We start from the raw sequence: 11,269 nt of genomic DNA, 5'->3' as shown, positions 1-11,269 counted from the left end.
ATGCAGCAATGGAGCAAGGTCATAATACACTGGGGAATTTTGATGGGAAAGTGAACCATTGCAATATAACAAAGGAGCATTATGATGGGACAGTGGGACATTATGTTGGGAAAGTGGATCATTGTGTTGTAACAATGAAACATTGTGATGTGATAGTGAATGACTGTGACACAAAATGGAACATTTTGATGAAATGAGAGGATGGAATATTTTATGGCAATATTGGCCAATTGTTTTGCAACAATGGAGCATTCTGGTGGGCTAGGTAAGCACGGTATTAGAAAAGTGGACCACTGTGATGTAACAATGAAGAATTGGGGTGACTCAATGAAGCATTGTGATGGGAGAGAAGACCATTGTGATACAATAATGTAGCACTGTACTGAGTGAGGACAGTTGGTTGTGGTAATTAAAAAAGGCATTGGGATATGACAGTGGACAACTGTGATGCAACAGAAGAGCATTGTGAGGAGACAACAAAGCACTGTAATGTGACAGTGGAGCATTTTGAGAGGACATTGTTCCATTTTGCTGCAAAAGTATTGCATTGTGATGATACTGTAGAGCATTGTGATGGGAAAATGGACCATGTGATGTAACCGTGGAGTATTGTGATGAAACAATGGAGCACTATAATGCAATAATGGAACATTATGATAAGATTTTGCAACATTGTGGTTGGACAGTGGACCACAGTGATGCAAAAACGAAACATTGCAATTAGACATTGGACTACTATGATGCAACTATGGAACATTGTGAAGAAAATGTAGATGGCTGTGATGGGAAAGGGGACCACAGTGTTGTAACAATGGAGGATTATCATGGCACAGTAGGTTTCTGTTATCTCATAATACAGAATAGTGATGAGACAGTACAACATTAAGAAGGATAATGGAGCATCGTGATAGAACATGAGCATTTTGATGGGAGGGTGGACCACTGTAGTATAACAACAGAGAATTATAATGAGACAATGTAGCAATGTAATGGGAAAGTGGGCCACTATGAGGTAATAATGGATCATTATGCTAGAATAGTGGATCTTTGTGATACCACAATGGTACTTGTGATGAGACAATGGAGCACTGTGGCAGGACAATACACTCTGGTGATACAGTAATGGAGCTCTGTCATTGGTCAGGGGAGGATTGTGATAGGACAGGACACTTGTGATGTAACAATGGAATGCTGAGATGTGACTGTGGGAAACTGTGATGCAATAGTGGAGCACTGTGATGAGACAATGCAGCATTGTGATATGACAGTATACCACTATGAAGTAACAGTACAGAATTTTGAAAGGACAGTGGTCCATCTTGTTGCAAAAATATTACATTGTGATGAGACATTGTGATGGGATAATGGACAATTGTGATACAAAAATGAAGCATTGACATTAAGTATTGGAATATTGTGATGCAATAATGGCGACTGTGGATGATTTTTATGGTGGTTGTCGATTGTAATGTAACAGTGAAGCATGATGAGTGAACCATTGTGGTGTAATAGTGAAGTATTGTAATTGAAAAATGAATGATGGGACAGTGGACCACTGTGATGCAACAGTGGAGTCTCATGATGATACCTTGAACTATTCTGATATCCGAATGAAGCATTGTTACAGGAGACTGAACTATTGTGATGCAATAATGGACTACTGTGATTCAACAGTGGAATATTTTGAATTGAAAGTAGACCATTGTTATGTAACAATGTAGCATTGTAATGAGATAGTGGACCATTGAGATGTAACAATGGAGTTTTATGTTAGGAAATTGGTTAATTGTTGTTTTTCAGTAGACCATAGTTGATATAATAGTGCAGACTCGTTATAGGACATTGGTACAACAATGGATCATTGTGTTGAAACAGTGGACCGAGGTGAAATGACAATGGATCATTGTGATACAACAATGGAGTGCTGTGATTCAACAATGAGCATTGTGATCAATGAAGCATTATGATGAAACAATGGAGAATTTTGATTAGACAATGTGTATTGTGATATAACATTGGACAGTTGTGATGCAGCAATGTAGTATTGTGATGGTACAATGGATCATAGTGATATAAAAGTGGTGCACTGTGATAGGGCAGTGAAGTATTGTGATGCAATAACAGAACATTGTGATAAGAGAGTGGAACATTTTAATGGGAAATTAGATCATTTTGGTGCATCCATGGAGCATTGTGCTGTGATAGCTGAAAACTGAATGAACACAGACCATTAAATATGCAGCATTATCATAGGATACTGGAACAGTTGGTACAACAATGCAGCGTTATGCTTAAACAATGCAGTGGAGCAATGTGATAGAAAAGTAAACCATTGTGATGCAACAAGGGAGCCTTGTGATGAGACAGAGGACTACTGTGATGTAAGGATTGAGCATTGTGATAGTACAGTGAGCCATTGTGATGTATCCATGAACTATGCAGCAGTATGATAACATAGCAGACAATTGTGATATATCAACTGTACGTTGTTATGAGACTTTAGAGATTTTGTTGGGACAGAGAACCATTATAATATAACAATGGAGCACTGTGAAGAGACAATGAAGCACTTTGATGAAGTGATGAACATTGTATTGAGAGAATGGAGAATTAGAATAAAAAAGTGTACCTTTGTGATAACAAAGTGGAGCAATATGATGGAGCAGGGAACCATTATGGCATTGTGGTGGTACACTGGGTGTTGTAAAAGGACAGTAGACAACTTTGATGAGAGTCATGTGTTGCGATGGAACAATGGACCACTGTCATCCAACAATGGAGCACTGTGATGAGAAAGTGGACATTTTGATGTAATAATGGAGTATTTTGATAGGACACTGTGCAATAATGGAACATGATGATAATACAGTTGAGCAGTGTGATGGACAGTGATGTAAAAATGAACCACTGTGATGAGACAGTGGAGAATTTTGTAACAATGTATCAATGTAATAAGACAGTGGATCACAGTGATGAAAATATGGAGCATTGTTATATGATGATTGAACACAGTGAATTCTATGTGGACCATTGTGATGTAACAATGGAACATTATGATTTGACAGCAAATTACCATGATGCAAAAATGGACCCTTGTGTTTGAATTATGAACCTTATGATGGGACAGTGGACAATTGAGATTGACAATGGAGCACTCTGAAAAGACAATGGAACATTATGATGGGACAGTGTACTATTGTGATATAGCAATGGAACTTTGTGATAGGAGAGTGGAACATTGCCATGCAACAATGAGCCATCATGATGTAACAATTGAGCATTGTGATGGGATAATGGGCCATCGTAATGCCACAATGGAGCATACTAAGAGAGTGGTGAATTGTGATGGGAAAGTAGACTGTTGTGATATAACAATGAAAGATCGTGATGTGACAGTGGAACTCTGTGATATAATGATGGAGTTTTGTGAAGATACAGTGGACAATTATCATGTAACAAAGGAGGACTGTGATGAAATATCAGAGAACTGTGTGGACAATTTGTGATGTATCAATGGAATATTGTGATAAAGTAATGGATAATATGATCCAAAAATGGAGCATTGTGATGAGCGAGTAGAGGATTTTCCTGGAAAAATAGATCATTATGATGGCACACTTGAAGATGGTGATGCAACAGTGGATTATTGAGATGTGACATTGGACAGTTGTGATGCAACAGAGGAGCAATGTGATGAGGCAATGTAGGACTGTGATGTGACAGTGAAACAGTTTGAGATGACAGTGGTCTATTGTGATGCAACAATGAAGCATGATGTTTTGATAATGTAGTATTGTATTGGGATAATGAGAAATCATGATGTAACAATGGAGCATTGTGATAGGACAGTGGACAATTGTGTTGCAAAAACAGAGCAATGTGATATGACAATGGACAGCTGTTATTCAACAATGGATCTTTGTGATTAGACATTGACTGTTGTGATTAAACAGTGGAGCATTGTAATGAAACAATTGAGCATTGTGAAGAGAAATTTGGGAATCATGATGCAACAATGCAGTGTTGTGATTACATATTGGACCATGCTGATGTAGCTATGGAGAATTATGAGGAGACAGTGAAAATTTCTGAAGGGATAATGAACCATGGTGATGCCACAATGGAACAGTTTGATGAGATAGTGGAGCAATGTGATGAGACCATGGAACCTTTGATTGAATGATCTAACAAATTTTATAGGAGAATGGACATTCTAATGCAAAAGTGGAGTATAATGATGAGACATGGAGGCATTGCAATGAGATCTGTAACACTGTGATGCAACAGCTGAGCATTGTGATAGAACAATTGATCATTGTGATATAAGACAGGAGCACTGTGATGGGACAGTGGAGCATGGTGGTATAGCAATGCATTATTGGGATTGAATAGTGCATCATTCTGATGCAACAATTGAGAACTTTGATAGGACAATGAACAACTGAGAAGTAAAAGTGGAGCACTTTGTCGTGACAGTGACATTGGCATAGAAGAATGGAGCATTGTGATGAAGCAATGGAGCATTGTGACTAGACAATGGAGTACTGTTACACCATAGTAGACCATTGTGATCCCCAAATTGAGGAGTGTAATACACCAGAGGGGCATTATTTTGGGAAAGTGGAACATTGTTTTGTAGCAATAGAACAATGTGATAGGACTCTGTGTCATATTGATAAAAAGATGATCTTTATGAGTGGACATTGAGCATTTTCATGGGTCAGTGGACCATTGTGATGTAAAAACAGAACATTGTGATGACATAATGGAACCTCTTAATTGGGCATTGGAAGAAGAAAGAGAGCATGGGGATAGGACAATAGACAAGTGTGATGCAAAAATAGGGCATTGGGATCAGAGAGCATAATGATGAGACAAGGGAGTATTGTGATGAAATAGTAGAACACTGTAATGCAACAGGGGAGAGTTGTGATGAATCAGTAGAGCATTGTTGCAAGGCAGTCGGTGATCATAATGTAAAAATGGAGTGTAGTGATGAGACATTGGAGTATTTTGATGGAAGGATGGAGTATATTGGTGAGAGTGTGGAGGAACGTCATTGGTCAGTGGATAATTGGAATGCAGCAATAGAGCATGGTGCTTAGACAGTATAGTACTATTATGTGAAAGTAGACCATTGTCATCCAAAACTTGTGCACTGTGATGCAAAAGTAGGGCATTGTGATGGGACAGTAGACTATTATTTTTAATAATGGGGCACTGTAATTAAACACGAACATTTTGATTAAAAAAACAGATCGTTGTTACTGGACATTAAGTGTTTTGATATAAGTGGACCATTTTGATATAGCAAAGGAATATTGTGATGATACAATGGAACATTGTGATAGGAAATTGGACAATTGTGCTGCGAAATGAAGCATGGTGATAGGACAATGAAGAATGGTCATGAAAAAATAGAGCATTGTGATAGGACAATGGATTATAACGATGTAACAATAGAGCTTTGTGATGGGCTGGTGGACAATTGTCATGCGAAATGGGGGATCATTGTAGTTAAAAATGGAGCACTATGATATGGCATAGACCTCTGTGATGTAATTATGGGACATAACAATGAGGCAATAGAACATAGTGATGGGAGAGTGGGCCTTCACAATGTACAAGTGGAGCAATTTGACAGTACACTGGTAACCTATGATGCAATGTTGGAATATTATGATGAGAAAATGGAGCATTTCAATGAGCCAATAGACCATTGTCATATAAAACTGCAACATTGTGATGGGATATTGCATCTGTTTGATGTAACAAAGCATATTTAGTGAAGAAAGTTTATCATTGTGATCAAGGAATAAGCATTGTGTTTAGACAACAGGGCATTGTGATTGGACATTGGATCATTTTGATGACAAGAGAGCATTGTGAGATCACAATCGAGAATTGTGATGACAAATTGAGAATTGTTTTGGGGTAGTGACATATTGTGATGCAACAATGAAGCAATGTGGTAAGTCTGTGGAAAACTGATTTAACGCATTGTAAATGATATATGGGGAACTGTGATGCAACAATGGAGCACTGTGATTGAAGAATGGATCAGTGTAATGCATCTATTTAGCATTTGATACAATAGTGGACCATTGTAATGTAACAATGCAGCATTGTGCTGCAACAGCAGAGCACTGTGTGATCAAATGTGAGCACTGTATTGACTAAATAGAGATTATTTAGGGGCAGTGAACAATTTTAATGCAACAAGGAAGCATTGATGTGGCACTGTAGCATTCTAGTGGGACAGTGGTACATTGTGATAAAATAATTGGGAAGAGTGATGAGACAGTAGAGGATTGTGATACAACAAAGGAGCATTTATATTAGAGAGTGGAGGACTTTCAGGGATATTTTGCAACTGTGATGCAACAATGGAGTACATTGGTCAGAAATGGAGCATTGTGTCAAGATTTGTGAACAGACAGTGAACCACTGAGTTTCATAAAGTGAGCACAGTGATAAGACAGTGAAGCATTGTGATGCAACAAATGAGCTTCTTGATAAGAATAGAGGACCATCAAAGGACAGTAGAACATTGATGATGTGCACTTGGTTATTCGACAAAGGAACACTGTGTTGAGAGAGTAAAAAATTGTCAGGTGGCAGATCCGGCCTTAGTAGGCTAAGGCTGAGATCCTAGCAGACAGCCTGAGAGGGTGGGTTCAGACCTACATCTGTGTAGCAGGCTCAGATCTAAGCAGACTGCCAGAAAGTGCCTAGTTCTGGTCTCCCTCTGGCCTCCATCTAGCAGAGGGCCTGAGAACACAGGGGACTGTCTGAGAGCCCCAAATCCTGCCTCCACATGGATGTGAGCTTCCCCTAATTTTGCCATACCCATGCCCCTACCTTGGATTTCGTGAGTCCCCTCCCAAGGCCACAGGGAAGATATGGCGTTGGTAGGCTAAGGCTGAGAGCCTAGCAGACAGCCTAAGAGGGTGGATTCGGACCTCCATCTATGTAGTGCCTCAGATCTCAGCAGATGATCAGGGATTGCTCAGCTCTGGCCTCCCTCTGGCCTCCTTCTGGCATAGGGTTGAGAATGCAGGGGACTGCCTGAGAGAACCTGGATCCTGCCTCCATATGGTGAAGGAAACCTGAGTGTACCTGACTTGAAACTGAAATGGGCTTCTGTGGGTGTTCTGATTAGCTGATCTAAAGCCATCAGTTCCCTCCAGATTAAAACCGAGAGAATCTGAACCCTGTAACAACCAGCTTTACATAACCAATAAAGAAAGGATCTAGGCACCAGGATAATAAAAACAGAAGCATACCTCAACTTAATTCCCATATCAGAATCATAAACAACAAAATAAATGTACATGCTAAAACCACAATGAAAGAATAATAAAATGGAAAGCTAAAAGACTATGTCCCCACCCAACTCGACCAATCCTACAGAAGAGTTCTACAAGTATAACCCCCTATAGATAACCCAGGACACTGAATTTAAAAGAACAATCATACACATGATCAAGGAATTCAATGAAATTAAAGAATGCACAAATAAACAAATCAAAGAGCTAAAAGAAGATAGGGATAAACTTCTGAATTAATTCACTAAGGAGATAGAAAGATTGAAGAAAACTCAGGCAGAAATGAAGAAAGAAGTGCAAAATTCAATAAGCCAACTTTAAACAACAGGGGAAAGCCTCACCACTAGAATGAACGAAATAGAAAACAGAATATCAACACTGGAGGATGAAGTTGAAGAATTGGACCACTCAAGCAAAGATCATGGAAAAAATTTAAAAACACAGGAATGGAATATGCAAGAGATGTGCAACACCATGCAAAGACACAATCTACGAAATATAGGAATAGAGGAAGGAGAAGAATTTTAGGTTAATGGTGTTGACCATATCTTAAACAGGATTGTAGAAGAGAATTTCCTGAAATAAAGGAAAGACATCCCCATACAAATACAGGAACCACATAGAACACCAAATAGACAGGATCGGAAAAGAAACTTCCCATGACATATAATACTAAAAACACTAAATGTACAGAACAGAGAGAATACTGAAAGCAGCAAAAGAAAAATAAGTCACATACAAATGAAAGTCCATCAGAATTACAACTGACTTATCAAAGCAAACTCTGAAATTCAGTAGAGACTGGACCAAGGTATTTCCAGTTCTATATGACAATAGATGCCAGCCCAGAATACTACACCCAGCAAAAATGTCTATTATAGTTGAAGGGGAAAGAAAAATCTTCCACGAAATGAAAAGCCTGAAAGAATGCATGTCCCAAAACCATCCCATCAAAGAATACTTTAAGCGATACAGAGAGCAGAGAGAGAAACAACTATACCCTAGAGGCAATGAAATAAAATAAACAAAGGTATAATCTAGGAAACACAAAATTACACAGAGAACACATATAGAAATCAAAATGATGGCAAACAATAATATCTTTCAATAACAACCTTAAATATCAATGGACTGAACCCCCTGTCAAAAGACACAGGCTAAGCAAATGGATTAAGAAACAAAATCCATCTCTTTGCTCGCTGCAAGAAACACATCTCACCTTTAAGGACAGGCACCACCTTAAGGTAAAAGGATGGAAAAGAATATTCCAAGCAAATAGCACTAATAAACAAGCAGAGGTTGCAATTCTAATATCTGGCAAAATAGACTTTGAAGTAAAACTAGTCAGAAGAGATAAGGAGGGTCACTTCATTCTGATCAAAGGAACAGTTAACAAAGAAGGTATTACAAACTTTAACATATGTGCACCAAATTCAGGTGTACTCAAATTCATAAAAACAACACTACAGGACTTTAAGACACAGATTAACCCCAACTCAGTAATAGTAGGGCACTTCAATATTCCACTGTCTCCATTAGACATGTCAACTGGACAAAGAAAAAACAGAGAGAAATCTGAATTAAATGACCTAACAGACATCTTTCGATTATTCCACCGAAACACCAAAGAATACACTTTCTACTCAGCACCCCGTGGAACTTTTTAAAAAATTAACCACATACTGGGCCACAAAAAAACCCTCAACAAATGAAAAAATATTGAAATAATTTCCATCCACAAAGCAATAAAGCTCAAAATCAACACTGGATTAAGTCCTAGTCACTACAAGAACTCATGGCAATTGAACAACACACTCCTAAACAATGAGTGGGTCAAAGAAGAAATTAGGAAAGAAATAAAATAATCAATTCCTGGAATTCAATGAAAAAGACAATAAAATACAACACAACCTCTGGAACACATTAAAAGCAGTCCTAAGAGGGAAGTTTATAGCTCTAAGTGCTTACATTAAAAAATTGGAAAGAGCCCAAATAAATGACCTAACACTGCAACTCAAGGCATTGGAAAGGCAAGTAGAAATGAAACCCAAACCCAGGAGAAGAGAAGAAATAACAAAAATCAGAGCAGAAATTAATGAAATAGAAACAAAGGAAAGAATACAAAGAATCAATGAATCTAAGAGCTGGTTCTTTGAAATGCTAAGCAAAATAGATAGACCCTTAGCCCAGTTAACCAACAGAAAGAAAAATCAAATCCAAATCAACAAAATCAGAGATGAAACAGACACCCAAAAGGTCCAGACCATTATAAGGCAATATTTTAAAAACCTATATGCTACTAAATCTGAAAGTCTAAAAGTAATGGATGGATATCTGAAATCATGGGAACCACAAAAGTTAAACCAAGAAGAAATCAACATTTTAAACAGACCCATAACATATAGGGAAACTGAAACAGTAATGCAAAGCCTCCTAACTAAAATAAATGCTAGGCCCAGATGTATTTACAGCAGAATTCTACCAGACATTTAAAGAAGACCTCCAACCAATGCTACTTAAATTATTCAAAATGATAGAAACAGAGGGAGAACTCCCAAATTCCTTCTATGAAGCCAACATCACTCTAATACCTAAACTGGGTAAAGACAACCAAAAAAGAAAACTATAGAACCATATCCTTAGTGAACATAGATGCAAAAATTCTCAACAAAATACTTGGAAACCACATACAGATACACATCAAGAAGATCATTCATTGTGATCAAGTAGGCTTCATCCCAGAGATGCAGGACTGGTACACTATACTCAAGTCAATAAATGTCATTAATCATATAAATGGATTCAAAGATAAAAGCTATATTGTCATCTCAATAGATGCAGAAAAGACTTTTGACAAAATTCAGAATGCATTTATCATCAAAGTCCTATAGGGAATTGGACTGGAAGGAACATACCTCAACATAATTAAAGCTATGTACAGCAAACCCACAGCCAACATCATTCTAAATAGGAAATACTGGAAGAATTCCCATTCAAGAACAATACAAGGATGCCCACTGTCTCCACTCCTTTTCAACATAGTGCTTGAAATGCTTGCTAGAGCAATAAGAGAGGAGAAAGAAATTAAAGGAGTACTAATTGGAAAAGAAGCGGTCAAAATATCCCTTTTTGCAGATGATATGATACTATACGTAAGTGATCCCAAAAGTTTCACCAGAAAACTTCTAGAATGTCAATTGTCAGGAGCTGGAGAAACAACAATCATTACCAAAAAATATAATATAGCTCTACAAACAGTTGACTTAAGCAGGACATTCTGCTTGCACAAGTAACCTTGGGAAAGAATTTATGGCAAGGTTATCTTTCTCTTCCCCTTGCAAACAGTTCTCGGAAAAGATAAGTCATGCAGTAATCTCTTGGAACACCTGGTGGTCAGTCACATTGCTGAATTGCTCAGTCCCTCTCCCATATCCATAAGAATGCTGTAACCTTTGACCAACTTCTTCAACCCCTTCTAAATACAAACTGTATATAAGGAAAGCTTGCAGTTCAATAAAGCGAACCCTTGACAAGTGGACTTGCTTGGGCTCCGTCTCCTCTTTCTCGCCTGTTTTTCTTTTCAGGGAGTGGTCCCCCTCGAGCTTTACCTGTACAGGGTCCCCGCAGGCGGGGGCAAGTGGCGCCTAAACGTGGGGCTCAAGGTACAGACCCTCGCCAGAAAGAGACGGTTGAAGACAGACCCGGGTACGCGTTTGAGGACGGCCTCCGACAAAGTGAAAGTATCTGTGCCGGATCGCCGCCTCATTTGTTCTGCACTCTCACCGCTCATGAGGAGCTGCTGATCTGAGGTAAGTAAGTGGTCTCTGTCTCAAAAAATGGGCCAGCAACTGTCTAAGGAGGCTATTTTTATTAGGGACTTGAAGGCCTCCCTCAGAGAAAGAGGAGTCCGAGTTAAGAAAAAAGATCTTGTAAATTTTTTC

Source organism: Nannospalax galili, unplaced genomic scaffold (genome assembly GCF_000622305.1).
Source record: "Nannospalax galili isolate Female #2095 unplaced genomic scaffold, S.galili_v1.0 scaffold224, whole genome shotgun sequence".
NCBI classification, from domain to species: Eukaryota; Metazoa; Chordata; class Mammalia; order Rodentia; family Spalacidae; genus Nannospalax; species Nannospalax galili.
The sequence above is the reverse complement of the archived record's forward strand: the minus strand, read 5'-3'. Positions refer to the sequence as shown.